This window comes from Bufo bufo, chromosome 1 (genome assembly GCF_905171765.1).
Source record: "Bufo bufo chromosome 1, aBufBuf1.1, whole genome shotgun sequence".
Taxonomy (NCBI): domain Eukaryota; kingdom Metazoa; phylum Chordata; class Amphibia; order Anura; family Bufonidae; genus Bufo; species Bufo bufo.
Genome location: NC_053389.1, coordinates 819,489,733 through 819,505,224, shown reverse-complemented (window position 1 = coordinate 819,505,224; position 15,492 = coordinate 819,489,733). Strand labels below are relative to the sequence as shown.

The following is a 15,492-nucleotide window of genomic DNA, read 5'->3' as shown; positions in this document are numbered from 1 at the left end:
TGGGACACTTTATCCAATCATAGCAGTGGAGTTTAGTTAGTTGTTATTTTCAGGCCAGTCGGTCCTTTCAGCTATCAGTCATAGGAGTGCTTGCAGTGTGTGTGCGATGTGCGAATGCGTCTTGACAGCTATTGACACAGTGTCAGACAAGCGTGCTGGGCTGTGAGCGTTGTGTACACTAGCACAGTAACCGACTTCATTTAAATAGTCTTCGGGCTGTTTCACACGAGCGAGTCCATTGCGGGAATCACGTTCCGTGTGTGAGTGTGATCCTCCGCTCTGGACTTGCAGGAGCGCAGGGCATTACCCTGATTTTTTATGTTTTTTCTACAGAACAAGAAAAATGGAGTAGGACAGCACCACTTACTTAAAATTCAATATTTGGCGGCGGTGCTCGTGGCGTCAGGTCCCGGCCTCAGGGACCCCCCCAAACGTAGAAAAAGCTTTAGAAAAGTCACGGCACTCTCGAACTTCAATCCAAATTTAGTGTTTAATCACACCGAAAAATACAGCAACGTTTCGACACACAGGTCTTTCTCGAGCTCGAGAGTGCCGTGACTTTTCTAAAGCTTTTTCTTCTTTTTTCTACAGAATCATACTGACAGCTTTATGTCACTATGATTCTGTGGAAATAAGGCCAAGCAGAGACACACAGCATTATAAATCATGATAATGCCGTCCAGAGCGGAGGATCACACGCACACACGGAGCGTGATTCCCACAATGGACTCGCTCGTGTGAAACAGCCCTAAAGCTTCTATTCCGATAGACAGCGCTTACTAATACTGTATTCCAAGGCTGGATACCTTGTGGCATTACAGCGCTATCCAAACTACAAATACCTACAGCATGGACTGGTGGGACGTATCACTAGAATATTGGCTGGAGGACCCCATGTTGTCTATCCTATGGTGCCCCTTTGTGACATTTTAGTGATATTTTTACATACGCACGATATCTGTATAACGAATGTCACAGATCAATATCAGACCGGATGACACGAGAAGGGCAGTGGCACATTGCTGTCAGTTTTCGTGATTATCGGGTTTCACGGTAAGGGCTCTTTCATTGCCAGGACTTGGGTGGCTAGGCGTCTCTGCCTGATCGTATTTTGACAGGAGAAGACAACTTTACTAGATTATGAATCAATTCCACAAAGGTCACGCATAGTGTTGAGCCAACTTGTGTTTTAATTTCGGCGTCTAAAGTTCGGGTTATCGAAGAATCGCGTTATAGATTCTAAATTCCGTTATGGTCCGCGGTAGCAGAATCCATAACACAATTCTTCGATAACCCGAACTTTAGACGCCGATAACCCAAACCCAAACTTTAGACGCCGATAACCTGTACCCGAACTTTAGACGCCGATAACCTGAACCCGAACTTTAGACGCCGATAACCCGAACCCGAACTTTAGACACCGATAACCCGAACCCGAACTTTAGACACCGATAACCCGAACCCGAACTTTAGATACCGATAACCCGAACCCGAAACTTTAGACGCCGATAACCTGAACTTTAGACGCCGATAACCCGAACTTTAGACGCCGAACTTAAAACACAAGTTCGCTCAACACTACTCATGCAGAAGGACACAGCGTTATCAATGAGGAGAATACTGGCCGCCTCCTAACTATGGCGCAGCGTTATTACTGCAGGGGACGCAGTCCGGTGACAGATCCCTAATACTGTCACATGTCAGTCATTTACCGCACTAACAGTTTGTATTACAACTGATGCTCCATGTTTGTTCCACCAGTTTTAGAACACAAGAAGGACGCTCTGCTCTCCAACCATCAGGAGACTACTTCTTCTTCTTTCACCTTGAGAGAAGACGCGGAGACGTCCAATGTCCGGGAATCGAGCTTTGAAGCTGCCTGAATTATCTAAATGACTTTGATTTCCTGATGTAAAACCTGTCGCTGTTTGAGACGTTCCTGGTGCAGGGGACGGTCACTGACGGCTGTACTGTCAGACATCACCAGTTCTCCTGATGGAAGGAAGTACCACACACTCTAATATCAGCAGTCGGACTGGCTGGAAATACAACTTTTAGGAATGTCAGCCACCGCCCCTCCCCCACAAGGCCTGTGGATGTCACTACTGCATGTGTGTCTTCCCCTCCCCCACCAGCTCTGTGGCTGAATCATCTCATATACAGCTCTGCTACATCTGTCTATTCCCCTCCCCCACCAGCACTGTGGCCCTCTGCCTACAGCTGCATGTCATAGACAGAAACACATAAACACTCACAATCAAGTTAGGTGCTACATCGCACACCCAGCTCTGCTGTACGAACACGCAGCAGTACTGTGTATGTCATGTAGCACCTTATTTTACTAGTCAGGCTCCTTTCACAGCTGCGTTCGGAGCGGATCTGTCTGGTATCTGCACAGACGGATCCGCACCTATAATGCAAACGCTTGTATCTGTTCAGAACGGATCCGTTTCCATTATGAAGAGACGGATCCGTCTTGAGCACCATTGAAAGTCAATGGAGGACGGATCCGTATTCAATTGCACCATATTGAGTCAGTGAAAAACGGATCTGTTTGGCTCAGTTTCGTCAAGCGGACGCGGCCTCCAGAGCGGAATGGAGACGGATCGGAGGCAAACGGAGGCGTTCTGAGCGGATCCTTTTCTATTCAGAATGTATTAGGGCGAAGCTGATCCGTTTTGGACGGCTGAGCCCTGAACGGATCTCACAAACGGAAACCAAAACACCCGTGTGAAAGTAGCCTAAGTAGGTTTCTGTCTATGACATACAGCAGGGCAGGATGTGCAGCTATAGCTAGACGGCCGCAGTGCTGGTGGGGGAGGGGGATATACAGATGTAGCAGAGCTGTATATATATATATAGATAGCAGTTCAGGGAAGACAGATGTAGCAGAGCTGTGTGTGTGTGTATATATATATATAGCAGTTCAGGGAAGACAGATGTAGCAGAGCTGTATATGAGATGGTTCAGCCGCAGTGCTGGTGGGGGAGGGGAATAGACAGATGTAGCAGAGCTGTATATATATATATAGCAGTTCAGGGAAGACAGATGTAGCAGAGCTGTATATTTAGCGGTCCAGGGAAGACAGATGTAGCAGAGCTGTATATATAGCAATTCAGGGAACACAGATATAGCAGAGCTGAATATATAGCGGTCCAGGGAAGACAGATGTAGCAGAGCTGTGTATATAGAAGTTCGGGGAAGACAGATGTAGCAGTGCTGTATATATAGCGGTCCAGGGAAGACAGATGTAGCAGAGCTGTATATATAGAAGTTCGGAGAAGATAGATGTAGCAGAGCTGTGTATATAGCGGTTCAGGGAAGACAGATGTAGCAGAGCTCTGTATATAGCGGTTCAGGGAAGACTGGTGTAGCAGAGCTGTATATATAGTGGTTCAAGGAAGACAGATGTAGCAGAGCTGTATATTTAGCGGTCCAGGGAAGATAGATGTTGCAGAGCTGTGTATATAGCGGTTCAGGGAACACAGATATAGCAGAGCTGTATATATAGCGGTCCAGGGAAGACAGATGTAGCAGAGCTGTGTATATAGAAGTTCGGGGAAGACAGATGTAGCAGAGCTGTATATATAGTGGTCCAGGGAAGACAGATGTAGCAGTGCTGTATATATATATCAGTTCAGGGAAGACTGGTGTAGCAGAGCTGTGTATATAGCGGTCCAGGGAAGACAGATGTAGCAGTGCTGTATATATAGCGGTTCAGGGAAGACTGGTGTAGCATAGCTGTATATATAGTGGTTCAGGGAAGACAGATGTAGTAGAGCTGTGTATATAGCGGTTCAGGGAACACAGATATAGCAGAGCTGTATATATATAGCGGTCCAGGGAAGACAGATGTAGCAGAGCTGTATATATATAGCGGTTCAGGGAAAATAGATGTAGCAGAGCTGTGTATTTAGTGGTTCAGGGAAGACTGGTGTAGCAGGGCTGTATATGAGGAAGTTCAGCCACAGTGCAGGTGCGAGAGAGAAATAGACAGATGTAGCAGAGCTGTATATAAAGTGATTCAAACACAGTGCTGATAGTGGAGAGCAAGACAGATGTAGCAGAGCTGGGTATGAAGCTGTTCAGCCACAATGCTAGAGGGGGAGGGGAAGACAGATGTAGCAGACCTGTATATGCATCTATACAGATACATGGTCTAAGGTTTATACACAACTGTAGTAGAGCTGTAATGGAAACAAATCAGTGCTGGTGGGTGGGGGATGGTCGTGTTTTATGGGAGTCAGAAGCACAGCTGACATGCTTTAGGCCGATGTCTAGTAGTGAGTTATTGTTTTGCTGCACAGAATGGGTTTGTAAAAGATAAAGACAGGTTTTGTGTGTATCAGACTGCAGGACACCGACATGTCACTGTCTCCTGAGCTCTCTGAGTGATGACACTGCAGGCTGCCAGACTGATGACTCACACTATCCACCAAGGACTCAGTTCTCAGTGTGATGTCATAAGGAGCAGTGGCGTACACAAAATCCATGGGGCCCCTGTGCAAAACTGATCCATGGGGCCCCCTCCCTGTCGCCCCCCCCCCCCCCAACCCGTCGCAAGAATTTACTTGGGCCCCCTGGATTGGGATTAATAATGCTCCGTGCCTCTCTGTGACCTTTTTACTACAAAATCACAGTGAGATAAAGTTGTCACTGTGATTTTGTAGCAAATAGATCACAAAGAGACAAAGAGCATCATCCGTCATGTTACTGCTCCGTGTCTCCGCTGTCCAGTACGGGGCTTGGCTCTTTCACACAGCGGATTACCCGCACAGGATCCGCTCATGTAATAGAGCCCTACGCTCACCCAGTCCTAACTAATAAAACCTGGTCCTACCTCATCCAGGGTGTCGCTGGCGTCGGCGTGATGTCCGCTGGATCCAGAACAAGGTCCCTGTGGTGATAGAGAAAAAAAGAATAATCACATAAGGAAGGGATGGTGACTGCCCCTGTCAAATCACCAGCAGGGGGCGCTGTGCTGGCCTGTAACACTGAGCCATGCCAATGTATAGCATACATTTCCCCTAAGTGCTACTACACAGTACTAATGCCCACCTTGTGGCCCCTCACAGTAATTAAGCCCACCTTGTGGTCCCTTCAAAATAGTTATGTCCTCCTTGTGGCCCCTCACAGTAGTTATTGCCAGATATATGCCCCCCTCACAGTAGTTATGGCCAGATGTGTCCCCCTCACAGTAGTTATGCCCAGATCGGTGTCCCCCTAGGACAGCGGGCAAAATGGAATATATATACAGTACAGACCAAAAGTTTGGACACACCTTCTCATTCAAAGAGTTTTCTTAATTTTCATGACTATGAAGGCATCAAAACTATGAATTAACACATGTGGAATTATATACATAAACAAGTGTGAAACAACTGAAAATATGTCATATTCTAGGTTCTTCAAAGTAGCCACCTTTTGCTTTGATTACTGCTTTGCACACTCTTGGCATTCTCTTGATGAGCTTCAAGAGGTAGTCCCCTGAAATGGTCTTCCAACAGTCTTGAAGGAGTTCCCAGAGATGCTTAGCACTTGTTGGCCCTTTTGCCTTCACTCTGCGGTCCAGCTCTCCCCAAACCATCTCGATTGGGTTCAGGTCCGGTGACTTTGGAGGCCAGGTCATCTGGCGCAGCACCCCATCACTCTCCTTCATGGTCAAATAGCCCTTACTTTCAAAGTTTTCCCAATTTTTCGGCTGACTGACTGACCTTCATTTCTTAAAGTAATGATGGCCACTCATTTTTCTTTACTTAGCAGCTTTTTTCTTGCCATAATACAAATTCTAACTGTCTATTCAGTAGGACTATCAGCTGTGTATCCACCTGACTTCTCCTCAACGCCACTGATGGTCCCAACCCCATTTATAAGGCAAGAAATCCCACTTATTAAACCTGACAGGGCACACCTGTGAAGTGAAAACCATTTCAGGGGACTACCTCTTGGAGCTCATCAAGAGAATGCCAAGAGTGTGCAAAGCAGTAATCAAAGCAAAAGGTGGCTACTTTGAAGAACCTAGAATATGACATATTTTCTGTTGTTTCACACTTGTTTGTTATGTATATAATCCCACATGTGTTAATTCATAGTTTTGATGCCTTCAGTGTGAATCTACAATTTTCATAGTCATGAAAATAAAGAAAACTCTTTGAATGAGAAGGTGTGTCCAAACTTTTGGTCTGTACTGTACAGCGGAGGCAAAAAATGGAATACATACACAGGGGACAAATGGAATATATACAAAGGGGGTAACATGGATATATATACAGGGGCCCTGTATAATAAATATATATATATATATATATATATATATATATATAGCAAAAAAAAAAAAAAAAAAACACTGGCAGCACCACCCTGAATAGTATGGAAAAATAGACGGGTGCAATGTCCAAGTATGGTAAAAAGGTGCTTACCCATGATGTGGGCGCCATCACTCCTCCAGGTAGCAATTCATTAGTCTTCCTTATTTGCACATGTGCACTATTACAGTTGATGCATGAATGATGTATTGATGAGTTACAGATGTAACTAATTATATGCCCTATGGTGTTTTTATATGTAATTTACTGTATCTTGGAGATTTACTGTATGGAATGCACTAGTCACTTTAACAATCATGACCATTATACGGTTTTTGCACATATTTGTACATTGTATACATGTATTATTTTTAAAGTACCAATTATGTTGTTTGATTATATGTATTGGCACACCTTTATATACTGGCTATTCACTGTTCACCAATGCTTGAGAAAGGCTCATGCTTGAGCCGAAACGTCGCTTTGCCACCTTATGGGTGAATAAAAACTAACTTCTTTGAAGAAATGCTTGGAGTGCAGTCCGATTTTTTGTCTTATATATATATATATATTATACAGGGCCCCTGTATATATATCCATGTTGCCCCCTTTGTATATATTCCATTTGTCCCCTGTGTATGTATTCCATATTTTACCCCTCTGTATATATAAAATTTTTGTCATTTTTGGTATTTTGCCAAATATTTCATTAAATTTGACCCCGGGGTCGGGCCCCTATGAAGGATTTGCCGCACTGCCAGATGCTCCCTGTGTTCCCTGTGAACCGGCAAATACAAAAAAAACAAAAAACGTACCTACTCTGAACCTGCTCTGCTCCCGCCGTCTTGTTCATAATCCCATCTTCTGGCGTGCGTCGGCCGCTACATCCCGTCAACCAGCGTGATCCCGCGAGACCTGGCGCTAGGGTCACGGGTCTGGAGCAAGGGTGGAGGAGGGGCCGCCGCGTAAGGTACTACTACTAACTGCGAGTGCTCAGTGCTACACCACCGGCCAGACACAGAGGCCGGAGCCTGACTGGCCATATACTATTAAAACTCTTAAAATCATTTGTGGTGGGGCTGCGGGCCCCAGCTGTCTTGGGTACAGCACTACTGCAGGGGTCCACAGGCAGCCTGGCCCCCTGGAGTGCCGGGCCCGGTCGCAACTGCGACCACTGCGACCCCTGTATGTACGCGCCTGATAAGGAGGCGTGGCCGGGACTTCACTCACACTGCCTAAGCCCGCCCAGCCTCAGAAGCAGGAAACCAGGAAGTGAATAGTAGTGTTGATCGCAAATATTCGAATTGCGAATATAGCACTTCGAGAATTTGAGAATATTTAGAATATAGTTCTATATATTTGTAATTTTGAATATTCTAGATTTTTATTCATCAGTACTGTCACGCCTTGCCCTGTGAATGTGAATAGATCTGCCAGGCGGGCTGCACATGTTTGACTCGTCTCTTTGTTTTGGTTTGAGTTGAGCTGGATCCACCTTCCCTCAGGTGTACTGGGTTGATTGTTAGTGAGGCTATTTATTCCTCCTTCTCCCAGTGGCCTGTGTGGGTTATAGTTCATTCCTGAGGGCTTTGGATGTGTTGTGGATCGTCTGCTCCAGCTCAGCTCAGGATAAGTCCTCTGTTTCTTTCCTTGTTGTCTTTTGTCTAAGCCTCTAGGGCAGTGGTTCTTAACCTTGTTGGAGGTACTGAACCCCACCAGTTTCATATGCGCATTCACCAAACCCTTCTTAATTGGAAAAATTAAATATGATTTTTTCAAATTCAAAACATAGGTATATATTTATACATAGGTGCACAAAGTGAATAAAACCATTAAAGAACAAAACCATTAAGAACAAAGAACAAAACCATTAAAACATGATTTTCACACAAAAATAAAAACATAATAATGAATATTTACTGCAAATCAGTGTGACTTCTGCTGTTGTCTTTCAGAGACCAGGTCAGAAATGCGCGGCTTTACCTTGGAAATTGCCACTCTCATGTCATTTTCGCAACAAAGTCTGTTCCTTTTCTTCGTTTTTATGTCCAGCATCCTTGAAAAGGATTGTTCGCAAAGATATGTTGTAACAAACGGTATGAAAAACTCCAGAGCTTTCTCAGCAATAACAGGGTACGTTACCATTTGTTGACACCAAAACGTTGAGAGCGTTGTTGTTCTGAAGAGTTGCTGTTGAACCTGGCTCTGCTGAAGTTCAATGATTTCATCGAGGTATTCATCATTGACATCTGTTGTCTCTTTTCTTTTTAATATCTTTTTATTATTTTCAAAGATAAACATATAGGGGATTACAAACAGTCTCTAAATCGAGCTATCAATGGTCTTCCTCCTTAATACATTGAATCATTACAGATGCATTATGAATAGTAACAGAGGTACTGTGCATACATGAATCATATCAGGAGTCATATCAATCAATAAACCTTAGTCGTCTAGAATAGATATATGGGACTTTTACGCCCGCAATGTGTAGTTAAACAATGGTAATTAGTCTATTGACTTATATCAGGAGACAATATATGTGATATATGTATTGACCGATATGAGGCAATGACACCAACAGCAAGATACATTGATAAGAACAAAAAGGAACTTAACAGGTAGAAGATAGGGAAGAGGAGGGGGAGGGGGGGGTACCCTTAATATAGCAAGAGCAAGATACACATGTGTCTGATGGAAGGGAAGTAGTCAACTACCTCCTACATTCCGAGGGAAATATCCTTTTAACTAGAGTCAGAGTATGTGGTCTGTCAGGCCTGGGCCGTAAATGGGGGTTAAGGTAAAGGTAAAGAGGATCTCCAGTTGTGCCAAGGAGACCAGATTTTTTTGTATTTATGATGTGATCTCAATTCCCAGTGTGACAGTTCTTCAAGTCTGGAAATTGAGGCAACTTTGAGAAACCAGAGTGTCTCGGGTATAGGGCCATGTGATTTCCAATTGGTAGCTATGATAATTCTGGCTGCTGCAATAAGTGGCCTTAGAAGACCCTTCTCTAAAAGGGAGAGTGAGCATGGCATAATGTTCAACAAGGCGGTCCTAGGGCAACTGACGATCCTCTTTGAGTCTTTTCTGTCTAAAATGCAATTAATGTGACTAAACACCCCATTCCAGAAAGTCTGAACATGTGGACAGGACCACCATATGTGCAAAAAGGTGCCTCTCTCTGATTGACATCTCCAGCACATGTCCGAGGTAGTGCTATACATCTGGCTCAGTCTGACGGGTGTGAGATACCATCTGGATATCACCTTGTACGTGTTTTCCTGAATGTTAGCACATCTTGAGGAAAGCTTGGATGAGAGTAAAATTTCTTTAATCTCCTCCTTTGTGAATGAGGTATTCAGGTCTCTTTCCCATTCCCTTAAGAAATAGAGAGGTTTTGGCGTGGTGCATAGAAGCAAGTTTTTGCTTATCGTGTGTGTGAGTTTTTTTGGAGTCTGAGTTTGAGAAACCAGTTTCTCAAACCAGGAGGGTTCTCTGGTTGGGTTATCTTGAGATAGAAATATTTTCAGTGCGTTTAGAATGATATTATGTTGAAGGTAGCTCAGTTTAGGAGTATCAAAGTGCTCTCTCATTGCTTGTAAGTTCAATACCGCTCCGTCCGAGTCTAGGAGATCAGCTGGAGCCATATTGCTATTACGTATTGGAGCTGGAAACGCTGCAATTCCATCACCAGTTGCAATAAGGAGGTCACTAAGATTACTTAAGTGAGAGGGAAATTTAGAGCAAATGTCTCTTATATACTTAATTTTCCAGACAGATAGTGTGGCCTGAACTAGTATATTGTCTTTACACACAACCGGGGTCTTCTGTGGGTCCGAGAGCACTAAACCTTTTAAGGGGAATTTGGTTAGTTCGTTCTCTAATGGGATCCAGGTTTTATGCTCAGGATGTCTCATCCAATCAATGATTCTGCCCAAATGAACAGCGGTGATATATTTATCCAATGAAGGGGCGCCAATCCCTCCCTTGGTTATGGGTAGTTTTAGAATATCATGTGAGATCCTTGGTCTTATATTACCCCAAATGTATTTCGAGCAGATTTTCCTGAAGGAAGTCAAGAAGTGTTTTGGGATTTTAATTGGGAGTATTTGTATTAGATATGTGAGTTTAGGCAGAATTAGGGTATTAAACATATTTTTCCGTCCTAGCCAAGATATAAAGGCAGGTTTCCAAGAGTTCAAAATGTTAGGGATGGATTTTATAAGTGGAGTGTAGTTTAAGGTAAATAAATTATTAAGGTCAGGAGGGATATTAACCCCTAAGAATTTCAGGGAGTTTCGAGTCCACTGGAAAGGTGAGTCTTTTTCTAGACGTTTAAGGGAATTGTGGGAGTATAGAATGCCCATTGCTTGCGACTTGGCGATATTAATTTTGAAGTTGGATATTTCCCCAAATCTATCTAGTGTCTCAAGTATAAGAGGGAAAGCTTGTTTCGGGTTTGAAATAACCAGCAGTAGATCATCGGCATATGCTGCTTGTTTTATTTCCAGGGCACCACATCTTAAGCCTTTTATGTCAGGATTCTGTCTTATAGCTTGTAACAGAGGTTCTATTGACAAAATAAATAATAAGGGAGATAAAGGGCATCCCTGTCTGGTTCCGTTACTAATAGTGTTGAGCGAACAGTTCGAGCATAGTTCGGGTCCGTACCGAATTTTGGGGTGTTCGTGACACGGACCCGAACCCGAACTTTTTCGTAAAAGTTCGAGTTCGGGTTCGTCGTTCGGCATGTATTTTGGCGCATTTTGAAAGGCTGCAAAGCAGCCAATCAACATGCATCATACTACTTGCCCTAAGATGCCATCGCAGCCATGCCTACTATTGGCAAGGCTGTGATTGGCCAAGTGCAGCATGTGACTCAGCCTCTTATAAGCTTGTGCGCACGTCGGGACGTGCTCACTCCCGATGTGAATAGAACAGGGATAGACGCAGCTGATGCTAGGGCGAGAATAGGCAGGGATAATTGAATAACTGGAAGCAAATTTCTCTCCTCCACCTGTGATTCATCTGAACAACTGCAGCTGAGCTGCTTTTTTGATAGGGATTGGCTATTTTTAGAGTGGCCAGAGTGATTTTTCCATCCACATGTACCCGGGCTGACCGCCGGCCGCCATTTTGCGACTTGTAGTGCTGCAGCAGAAGCTGCCACAGTGTGCATTCCAAAGCTCCAAACAAGTCAGACATCTACACCTGGGATTCAGACCAATAGCGATTTAGCAGCACAGTCCAAGGCTATTTTTTTTAAAGGTTGTGCAGACCATTTTGTGGCACATGTTACTGGGCTGATAGGCGGCGGCCATCTTGGGACTAGTGCTGCAGCACAATCTCTCCCAACGTCCATTAATCACTTGTAATAGTGGTCTGTGCCATAGAAATCCTACATCAGGGACTTGGGTGTGCTTGTGTCACCCCTACTAATACCAGTCCACCTGTAATCCATACAGTGAAAAGCCATAAAGTATTCCAGTGAGGGAATTTTTTTTTTATTTAAAAAAGGCCAAGTTAGTTTATCTGGCGTTCAATATACTAGATACAGTTAGGCCTGCGTTTCATACATCTGGAATTAGCAAACTAATGTGCTGGGGTTGGGAAAACATATATGTACCCATACTAGAATCTGTCAAAGAAAGCGGTACTCACATATAACAGTCATTCCACCTGTAATCCATACAGTCAAAAGACTGAAAGTATTCCAGTGAGGGAATTTTTTTTATTTAAAAAAGGCCAAGTTAGTTTATCTGGCGTTCAATATACTAGATACAGTTAGGCCTGCGTTTCATACATCTGGAATTAGCAAACTAATGTGCTGGGGTTGGGAAAACATATATGTACCCATACTAGAATCTGTCAAAGAAAGCGGTACTCACATATAACAGTCATTCCATCTGTAATCCATACAGTCAAAAGACTGAAAGTATTCCAGTGAGGGGATTTTGCTTATAAAAAATAATATATTTCATTGTGGTGCGAGTTGAATCGCAACAATGAAGAAAAATACTATTAAGGGACGAGGACGCGGTCGTGGTGGTGTCCGTGGAGCCTCTGTTGCTGGTAGAGGACGTGGCCGTTCGGCCCCAGGCGCACACAGTAGGGAACGAACTCCCTCAACTAGCCGGCAGAATGTACCGCAATATCTCGTGGGGCACAATGCCGCTCTTAGGATGGTAAGGCCTGAGCAGGTACAGGCATTAATCGATTGGGTGGCCGACAGTGCTTCCAGCACGTTCACCACATGGTCTTCCACCCAGTCTTCTGCGGAAAGCGCACAGGTGGCACCTGAAAACCAAGCCCATCAGTCTGTCACATCACCCCCAAGCATATCAGGGAAACGGTCTGAGCCACAAGTTATGCAGCAGTCTCTTCTTCTGTTTGAAGACTCTGCTTCCAGGGTTTCCCAGGGGCGTCCACCTAGCCCTTCCCCAGTGGAGGAAGACATACCATGCACTGACGCACAACCACTTATGTCTCCAGATGAAGAGGACATGGGAATACCACCACAGCAGAGTCACCGACTCTCTGATGATGACGAAACACAGGTGCCCACTGCCGCGTCTTTTTGCAGTGTGCAGACTGAACAGGAGGAGGTCAGGGAGGGAGACTGGGTGGAAGACGATGCAGAGGACGATGAGGTCTTAGACCCCACATGGACTGAAGGTCGTGGCGATGACTTTCACAGTTCAGAGGAAGAGGTAGTGGTGAGACCGAGACAACAGCGAAGCCAAAGAGGGAGCAGGGGGCCAAAGCAGACGAGCCGCCGCCCCCAGAGTTCGCCTGCTACTGGACATCGCCAACAGGGACCCAGCCCCACAAAGGCAGCTTCAAAGAGTTCCCTGGCATGGCACTTCTTTAAACAATGTCCTACCGACAAGACCCGAGTGACTTGCACGCTCTGCCATCAGAGCCTGAGGCGAGGCATTAACGTTCTGAACCTCAGCACAACCTGCATGACCAGGCATCTACATGCAAAGCATGAACTGCAGTGGGGTACACACCTTAAAAACCAGGCACTCGCTGAGGCTCCCCCTGCTCCCTCTACCGCTGCTGCCTCGGCTTCCGCCTCGAGAGGAATGTTGCCACCTGCCGAGCAGCAAACAGAGGATGTGCCACCGACACCACCACCACCGCCACCGTCAACTAGCGTCTCCACTATATCACACAGCAGCGTTCAGCTCTCAATATCTCAAACCTTAGAGAGGAAGCGCAAATTCCCCCCGAGTCACCCTCGAGCCCTTGGCTTGAACGCCAGCATTTCTAAACTGCTGGCCTTTGAAATGCTGTCATTCCGGCTGGTGGACACAGACAGCTTCAAAAAGCTGATGGCCATGGCTGTCCCGCAGTATGTGGTTCCCAGCCGCCACTACTTCTCCAAGACAGCCGTGCCTTCCCTGCACATGCAAGTGTCCGATAAAATCAAGTGTGCACTGCGCAACGCCATTTGTGGCAAGGTCCACCTAACCACAGATACGTGGACCAGTAAGCACGGCCAGGGACGCTATATCTCACTAACTGCACACTGGATGAATGTAGTGGCGGCTGGGCCCCCGGCGGACAGTTCCTTGGCGCACGTCCTTCCGCCCCCTAGGATCGCAGGGCATCATTCTCTGCCTCCTGTAGCCTCCTCCTCCTACTCGGCTTCCTCCTCCACTGCTTCCACCAGCTCATCCGGTCAGCCACACACCTTCACCACCAACTTCAGCACAGCCCGGGGTAAACGTCAGCAGGCCATTCTGAAACTCATATGTTTGGGGGACAGGCCCCACACCGCACAGGAGTTGTGGCGGGGTATTGAACAACAGACCGACGAGTGGTTTCTGCCGGTGGGCCTCAAGCCAGGCCTGGTGGTATGCGATAATGGGCGAAATCTCGTGGCAGCTCTGGGACTAGCCGGTTTGACGCACATCCCTTGCCTGGCGCATGTGCTGAACTTGGTGGTGCAGAGGTTCATTCACCACTACCCCAACATGTCAGAGCTGCTGCATAAAGTGCGGGCCGTCTGTGCGCGCTTCCGCCGTTCACATCCTGCCGCTGCTCGCCTGTCTGCGCTACAGCGGAACTTCGGCCTTCCCGCTCACCGCCTCATATGCGACGTGCCCACCCGGTGGAACTCCACCTTGCACATGCTGGAGAGACTGTGCGAGCAGCAGCAGGCCATAGTGGAGTTTCAGCTGCAGCACGCTCGCGTCAGTCGTACTGCCGAACAGCACCACTTCACCACCAATGATTGGGCCTCCATGCGAGACCTGTGTGCCCTGCTGCGCTGTTTCGAGTACTCCACCAACATGGCCAGTGGCGATGACACTGTTATCAGCGTTACAATACCACTTCTATGTCTCCTTGAGAAAACACTTAGGGCAATGATGTTAGAGGAGGTGGCCCAGGTGGAGGAGGATGAGGGCTCGTTTCTAACACTTTCGGGCCAGTCTGTTCGAAGTGGCTCAGAGGGAGGTTTGTTTAAGCAGCAGAGGACAGGTTCACAAGTCGCCAGCCAAGGCACTGTACTGGAGGACGAGGAGGATGAGGAGGAGGAGGTGGAGGGGGACGAGGATGACGCAAGTTCACAGCGGGGTGGCAGCCCAGGCCCATCACTGGTGCGTGGCTGGGGGGATACGGTGGACGATGACGATACGCCTCCCACAGAGGACAGCTTGTCCTTACCCATGGGTAGCCTGGCCCACATGAGCGAATATATGCTCCAATGCCTGCGCAACGACAGCAGAGTTGCCCACGTTTTAACGTGTGCAGACTACTGGGTGGCCACCCTGCTGGATCCCCGGTATAAAGACAATGTGCCCACTTTAATTCCTGAACTGGAGCGCGACCGTAAGATGCGCGAGTACAAGCGCACGCTGATAGAGGCGCTCTTGAGAGCATTCCCACATGTCACAGGGGAACAGGTGGAAGGTGAAGGCAGAGGAGTGGCAAGAGGTCGCCAACGCAGCTGTGTCACGGCCAGCTCATCTGAGGGCAGGGTTAGCATGGCAGAAATGTGGAAAAGTTTTGTCTCCACGCCACAGCTATCTGCACCGACACCTGATACGGAACGTGTTAGCAGGAGGCAGCATTTCACTAACATGGTTGAACAGTATGTCTGCACACCCCTCCACATCCTGACGGATGGTTCGGCCCCATTCAACTACTGGGTTTCGAAATTGTCCACGTGGCC

General features: G+C 46.5%; 1 long non-coding RNA gene across 1 annotated transcript in view; it reads left to right on the top strand.

The window, feature by feature from the left end:
- LOC120986635 overlaps positions 1-14,278 on the top strand; it is a 28,018-nt gene extending 13,740 nt beyond the window's left edge. The window contains exons 2-3 of the long non-coding RNA XR_005775714.1: positions 3,320-3,433; positions 14,269-14,278. This is a non-coding gene — a long non-coding RNA (uncharacterized LOC120986635). The remainder of the gene's footprint in view (positions 1-3,319; positions 3,434-14,268) is intronic.
- Positions 14,279-15,492: the final 1,214 nt, after the last annotated feature.